Source organism: Melopsittacus undulatus, chromosome 1 (assembly GCF_012275295.1).
Source record: "Melopsittacus undulatus isolate bMelUnd1 chromosome 1, bMelUnd1.mat.Z, whole genome shotgun sequence".
NCBI classification, from domain to species: Eukaryota; Metazoa; Chordata; class Aves; order Psittaciformes; family Psittaculidae; genus Melopsittacus; species Melopsittacus undulatus.
The window spans coordinates 89,863,944-89,872,097 of NC_047527.1; positions in this window are offsets into that span (position 1 = coordinate 89,863,944).

Sequence of the window (8,154 nt, forward strand, 5' to 3'; positions counted from 1 at the left end):
CCTATAGATGAACCCTTACATTCAGCAAGGCCCTGTCTCCTCTTCAAACTTGTAAATTCATACAGATATTGAGTATAACCTTGACCTGTACATTTTGTGATCATACAATGAAGATGACAAGATGTTGAGGGCCAAGAATTGCTTTAAAGGCCTAAAAGACAAACATAATGCTAACAGAGTGTGTAAATTTACTGTCCTCTAGTATTGACATGTTGGATGGGAGCAGAAAACTTTTCTTCTTAAATGCTGCATGAGAGCTGAAACTATCATGATAGTAGGAAAGTGAATTGGAAAGCCTTGGAAGAGCAGCTGAGATGAACACATGAGTATGCTGGAACAGTGAGTGCATTGGCCAGGAGCTCTTGGAAAAAGTTAGGCTCGGGGTATGATGACATGATGATAGCAATATAATAAGTGAAAGGAAATTGCATGAAAGAAAGGAAGAGAGTTATCTGGATTATCTAGAAAGTGGCTGAACAGAGTTTGGCCTAAAATAAAAAATGGAAAAAGAATGAGGCTAGACATAGGTGAAAAAAATCATAATCTTGAGCATGTCTGGAATAGGCTGTCGAACTTAGCAGAAGCAATGACATAGGTGGGTGAGACTAGATAGGATAAGACAATAGCAACGATACAGTAAGGAAATAATCTCTGTGGTGTGGGCAACTGGAGTGGATGACCCAACGTATGTTTTTCCAGGCTTGGCATTCTATATATAGCTTAAGAAAGTAAGTTAATCTCATACACTTGTCAGTGGTGGCTGGCTATGATGGCACACTGTGATAAGTTTCCTTTGTTTCTACTCAATTTTACAGAGATGTGGCAGTGAGGGAGGACTGCCAGCTCAAGACTTGCCAGAGGTCAGGCTGCAAAAAGTACAATGAAATGGGAAAGAGATGAGCCACCAGCCACTGATGTGGTTCTCAAATCTTCCAGGCTTGGAGAGTTTCGTACTGCAGCTGGAATAGTTGTTGTGGATGCTTCAGTTGCCTTGAACTGGCCAAGGCTGTTGTTCACAGGTTCATCATCTTTGCACCAACTTCACTATTTGTATGTCTGCTGCCTTAAAACAAATGTTCTGGCCTCATTCTATCTCTAGTGTGGTGATGTGGACTGTGCACCAGCAGATGATATTAATGGGGTGGCTGCAGGCTCAGTAGTATCAGTTTCACACACTAAAAAATCCCATCTGTACATTTTTTTGTTTAGTTTTATATTCTCTACAGTGGAATGAGAATGAATAATGTGAAAAAAATGAAGGTTATGAGAAGCATGAATTTGCCATACTGCTTTTTTAGTTTGCTGATGATGTCAGGATTTGGGAATTTTCCTTTATTCCTGAAATATTTATTAATGCAACCTCAGTCTGTTTCAGAAGAAGGACACCAAAGGAAAACATCTATTAGGAGACCTTTTGGCCCTTTCTGTTTGCTCTGTGTGGGATGTTTTTTATTTAATTTTGTAGTGATGGGCCTATACTAGGCTAAAATGAACCTTTAAAGGAAATAACCCTAAATGTGCCTTCAAGTCCATTCTGTCAGCTCATACAGGAACAGAAAAGAGATCTTGAAATTCTCTTTCTTATAAAAAGAAGGGGTCTGCATTTATAACCTAGCAAGTTGTTTTTCCCATACTTGGCAATCAGTAAGCTCCTCAGAGAACTGCAATTATGTTCCAGAGGCATACTGAAAGGGAAGAAGCAAGCTTTTAAAGTGCTGCCAAATACTGTGCACTGTTACACACTAAGGTGCTCCCTGCACACCCGTTGGGCGTTGGTGTGCAAATATTCAAGTGTCAATCATCTTACACTTATGTGTCTCTTCAGATGGGAAATACTGATCCTGACCCCCAGTAAAGGCAGTGAGAGTTTTGCTGCTGATTGCTGCTCAGCATAGGCACTGCAGATTTTCAGGAATTTCTCAGGAGAGCAAAGAAAACTGAGGGCTGCTTGCAAACCCTGAGGAAGGAAGAGGTTGAAAAGGTGGGAAATGCTTCACAGAATCAGTGAATGGTTGGAGAGGCCTCTGGAGATCATCTAGTCCAGCTCCCCCTGCTAAAGGAGATTCAGCTATAACAGGTTGCCTAGGACTGTGTCCAGGAAGGTTTTGAATATCTCCAGAGAAGGAGACTTCACAATCTCTCTGGGCAGCCTTTTCCCTCACCCTCAAAGTAAGAGAGTTCTTCCTCATATTCAGATCGAACTTCCTGTGTTTCAGTTTGTGCCCATTGCCCCTTATCCTGTCACTGGGCACCACTTGAAGGAGTCTGACCCTAACCTGTTGACACCGACCCTCAAGATATTTGTATGCATTGATAAGGTCCCCTCAGTTGTCTCTTCTCCAGACTAAACAGGCCCAGCTCTGTCAGACTTTCATCAAAAGATAGCGGAATGGACCATGTCATTGTCTTTTTGGCCCTCCACTGGACCCTCTTCAGTAGTTCCTTGTCTTTCTTGTACTTCAGTGCAGCTCTTCAGAGCACAGAACTGGATACAGTACTCCCAGATGTGAGCTCACCAGGGCAGAGTAGAGGGAGAGGATAACCTCCCTCAACCTACTGGACACGGTATTGCTAATAGAGCCCAGGGTACCACTGGCCTTCTTGGCTATGAGGGCACATTGCTGGCTCAAACATGTTTCCCAAATTTAAAGAAAAACGGTAATTCCACAAAAATTTCAGAACTGAAACCTGTTGTTCAGGAAAATTTTAAACCTCCTTTAGAGGAGTGTAATCCAAGCTCCAGGACATACAGAGGGAGCCAGGCATCCTGGGGCCTCTGGTGTCTCAGCTGTGGCCAGCCCAGCAATGACCTGCCCTGGAGCAGGGATCTGTGCAGCCCTGAGCCTTCCAGTGCTATGTCAAGCAGCCCAGCAGGAAACACCTCCAGGACCCAGTCCTGTTTGTGCCTTATCAGGAGATTGTCAAACAGACCCATTTCCCAAAAACATTTTCACTCTGAATTGCCTTTTTCCAGTCTGTTTCACTGGAAAATTCCTAACATGCCCTAGCTGCTATCCAAGGACACTGAAAGAAACTGAAAGGTAGCAAGTTCAAAGATGAGGAAAGAAACTGTTTTCCCCTGCGTGACATAATTCAGCTACGAAACTCATTCCTGCAGGCTGTCACTGAGGTCAGGAATTTATCAAGATTCAGAAATGGCTGGGAATGTGTGCTGAGGATGAGCGTATTTGTAATTCTATTACATAGTGCTACAAAAGTAGGTTTGCAAGGGCTGTTTAGGATGAGACCTTTACTGAGCTTTCGTGTTATAATGGCATGAAGTGTAATTGTGTTACATTTTATATTGCAGAGGCAATCTCTAGTGGCTCTCTATATGCCTGTCCAACAAATTTCGATGCTGGTCATTGTAAGAGCAACTGTACTGGCTTAGTGGGATCTCATCCTGAGTTGATGGGGGAGGCTTAAATGTTAAGCCTCCATATATATTCCATTGAATATAAAGCCTCATCTTTGATGCCCTGAAGATATTAAATCTGAGGGTCTATTCCCTTGATGTTCTGAGTCACCCTAGCTCCCACTGGAATTGTATAGGAAATTAGGATTATTCTCTTCATAGGGGCTTGGGCCCATGTTGCTGAGACAAAGGAGCTGGGGAACAGAAAACAAGTTTCTGGTGTGTTGAACCTGTGCAGGGCAACTGTGGGTCTGATAGGTCCCAGAAAGCAAGGGGACTCTGTAGGAGGAGTTGGATGTTTGGCAGATGACACTTCAAATTCCTGGACTGCAAAGACATGGGCCAGGTTTACACTGACAGATGTTGCTCTCTCTGTAATTTTGTTAGGTGGGTAATGTCAATGCTTCTGGCATGGAAAAAAAAAAATTAAAGCACCTTTGGGCATGATTCACCTCATCTAATTTTAGCTTCTTAAGACTCAGTCTAGTCACCCAGAGTCCCTATATCCTCAGCAGAGAGAGCGAAGCCTGTCTATAAAATGATTCATCCCTCTGGTCTCTGGTATCTGTCATAAAATGGGTTGAATAATTCTCAGAAGTGCTTATCCTTTTCCACTGGTTGCAGCGGGAGACCAGGCACACCAGGTCATGCCAGATGCCTAACACTGAGATGGCTTATGTGAAGCGAGATAAATCTCCCTTTCCTGACTACTATGATCATACCAGCAACAACAAAAAGCACAAACCTATTTATCAACATGAAGTGAATTGTACATGTACTAGAGAAGAGGAAGTTGCCTTCAGAGGTACCCAGCTGAGCTCAGCAAGGTCCTAGAGCTATATTCCTCTTATTTTCAGCTCTCAGACTTTACCCCTACCTTGTCTATTTCCCTCTTTAGAGAAGCAAGTAGCATCAGATACGTAAGAACGCAGAAGTGTATTAATCCTGGTGTGCCCTAAAGCTTGCTTGCTTTATCTCCCACTGTATCTGTTAGCCTAATGAAAGATATTGACTCTGTCTATAAACTTTGCCTGCTTTCTACCCTCACGCCATCAAGGTAGCTACAAAGCCACCATTACCTTGCCTTCAGCTCATATTTGGTGAAGAACATGAACTGAACCTGTAATGAGATAAACTTGTGCTTTAAACACAGACGCCTGTCTACTGGTTCCTTAAGCCAGCACAACTGCTCGCATCTTTTAAAATTAGAACATGCTTAAGCATCTCATGGTGAATCTCATTTTTATCTGAAAATGACAGCTTTTGCAGCCTTTTCGCTTAGTATCTTGAGAGGCTATGCATCTGTAAAAGCGGCACTTTGTATGCAAATCCTTTTCAAGAACACTGGAAGTTTCTCTGGTGAGAAAATCATAGGAAGCAGAAATGAATGATAACAAAATACATGGGACAATATTACTCATACAATGACTCTGTCGCTTAAAGCAAGACAAAAATATTCCCCACAAAACCTCAGAGGAGAAGCACGCAGGGAATTTCTGTATTTTGCAAATCCCTCATTTTGGGTGCATATGTAACAGTGTTCACCATCCCTCCCAAGCTCTTCTTACACTTAGGTAAGTGCTCATTGTCCTTCTATGGAAATATATGGTAAGTTGTGCAAACAGAAGCTGCAAGGAGACATCCGTCTCCCACCGGCAAGGAATGTGGGTGTGGATCCAGCCAGGCTCCAGCCCGGCCCCTCTGGGGCACTACCCTTGTGCAGCCCTGAGAACAATAACCAGCAGAACATGCTCACAGATACTCGGGAGGAAAAAAAGCAAAGAAAAGGGGGGGGGGGGGTGGAGGCACATAAAGTCCCTGCTTGGACTTTAACATGCAGATGTGCCACTCAGTGCTATTTCCAGAGATAAATAACATGTGGTGTTTGATCTCTGCTCACCTACTCTGGATGCTCACTGCAGTGGGCAGCGAATATTGCTTGCAGCACACAGAGCGTGGTGTCTGAGGTGCTTCCTGAGGGTGATGCATCCTTGCATGAGCTGTGAGAAACCCCTCTGGCCTGTCACTCAGTGAGGCATCCCTGAGCTCTGGAAAAATGGAGGGCTGGAAATGTTGCTCTTTAGGAAGCACATGGTGGAGAGACTGAGAGATTGGCAGTGTCTGAAGCATGATAGCATCTGAAAATAGCTAGTTATGTATTTACTGCTACCTGTCTCTGTTTTGCTAGCCCACTCTCTTAGGCTTCATTCATACCAAAGTGTGAAAACAGGGGAGACAAAGAGGAGGTGGCACCTTTCATGTCAGTGACCAGCTGGAGTGCATGGACGAATGAGGAGCCAACCGAGAGCTTATGAGTCAGGATCAGAGGGACGGCAGGTACATGTGACATTACAATGTGAGTCTGCTACAGGCCACCCAACCAGGAGCACTGAGCAGGTGGGGGGTGCTGTAGGCAGATGTAAGCAGCCTCATGTTCACAAGCTGTGGTCCTTATAGGGGACTTCAACCACCCGGATATCTGTTGGAGGAACAACACAGCAAAGCCCAAGCAATCCATGAGATTCCTGGAATGCCTGATAACTTCTTTCTCCAAGTGTCAAGGCCAGGTGGGATGAGGCTTTGAGTAACCTCATCTAATGCAGTATGTCCCATTGGCAGGGGGGGGGTGGAACTAGATGATCTTAAAGTCCCTTCCAGCCCAAACTATTCTGTGATTAAGTGTTGTGGCTTGTTTTTGTGTTATGTGTGGCGTGCATGCATATTTCCCATGCTGTGTTTTAGAACAAACAGCTCCTGCGATATCTTCTTGCATAACATCTTCTCTTCACTGGCAATTTTTAAATCCAGACTGGATGTTTCCTTTAAACACAGGCTTTCCTCATTAACAACAACAACAAAAAAAAAAGTCAGTGTCATGCAGCTCTTGCAGAGGGACGATTGCATTAACCCACCCCTTGGTATCTGCAGTGCATGAACTTGCGCACAGCTGACAGGCCCAGACAATCAGCCTTGAAAGGCAGGCATGCCAGCTACAGTTATGGTAAGAGAAACACCACCTGATTTGATCTGTGGGACCTTATTAAAGGAAGAAAACATAGCTAACCAAAAAGGATCTGTTAAGGTAGGGGTCAAGCAATGATGCTAATCAGTATTTTGAGAAGGGATTGCCTGGCTTGTCATTTTTTGGTAATGCTGCAACCTTGGAAAAATCAGGGGAGTCATTTAGCTGTTGTTATCTGGGAGATAACATTTGCCTGTGGGCACCCATGTCTGAAAATATTTGACTTTTGACAAATATCTCTCAGCCACTACAGACAGACATTGCTTTTCTTTTTTTGCTCCAGTTTCCCCAGAAGTAAAAGCAGTGGAAGTAAGCAAACTGTGATTTCCTTTAGCTCTGGGTCTGTACTTCAGACCTCAGCAAATGCAGTGTAAATAAAGCCATTTTCAAATGTAGATCATCCTAACTATTAATTCTTTATGTGACCCAAACATGATGCATCACAGGTATGATTTTTAGGCTTCTTGTTAGCGAACACTTTATTTAAATAAATACAACAAAATGCAGAAGCTTGTTCTAGATAACAAGTCTGGAAAATTATGTTTAAAGAAAGAAAATAATTAAAAAATAGATTGGAATACAGATGAAGCTTATTACTTGTTATTAGATTTCCTTATATTTGTATTGCTGTAAATACAGGGTAGGGAGGGTTAGTTTATGGACCTGAGGGATGGGCACATCCTGCATGCTGAAGCTCTGGCTGGCCAGCTAGTTTTAGAGGGGAAGAATTATTAGCTATGCCCAAGACTGGTGTGTTTGATTTGTTATATCTAGTTAGTTTTACTTAATGTAGAAATGAACAGAAAACATCACTCTTACTGCATTGGGTCATTACACTTTAGAAATAGTATGTAGGAAGTATTCCTGGGTGTACCTTAGGTGCCAGTGACTGCTTTTCATACCAGGGGCTACCAGAATCTCTGTGGCAGAAGCATAGCTCAGCTGTGTTGGGTTTGGTTTTGGGCTTTTTGTATTCACTTCAGCTGGAGGCTGGATTGTGTACTCATGGCCATCTCTGCAGGGAAAAAACATCCGAAGTTTTACCCTTTTAGGAGAATAGTGATAAATTTCTGACAGCTCCAGTTAGGAATTAGAGTTTTTATTTCTAGTTCCAGCTCAGCTGTGGCAATGGAGGGAGCAGGGGTTAGTGGGATCTCTCAGCTTTCCCTGCTTTGACATGAGCATGGCAGTACTGCCAGAGGCAGTTTGGCTCAGTCGCTCGCTTCAGGGACTGCACCCTGCCTTCCTTCATTTCCCAGGCTCTTTGGAGTTTGCTGTTTTGACTTAGTCTGCTGGCTATACCCAATGTCTTTGCCATTACCCAAGGCTCCCTCAAACATGTTTTCTTTCTCCAAGCTCCCCAAACCAGGGAGTCTGTAACCACAGTGAGGGTTTTGGAGAGTGAGACAACAAAACATTGCCCCCGGACCTGCATATTTACTCAACACTTGCATTTTGAGGCATGCAACCTACTGACACCCTTCAAAGTGAGTGGCTGCCTTCCTCCCATACTGGCAGCCTGAAATGAAAAAGCCAGTTTGCCTGGAGGGAGACACCCATGGCTCTGAGTGACAGGCTCTCGCACAACAATTAATCTGCCAGCCAGCATCAGATGCCATGCTGGAATTTAGGACTAGCACATGGATACCAGCTTTCATTAGGAATGGGGTGGTGGGGATGTTTCATAGCTGGTTTATGGGAGCTGCAAGCAGCTGCA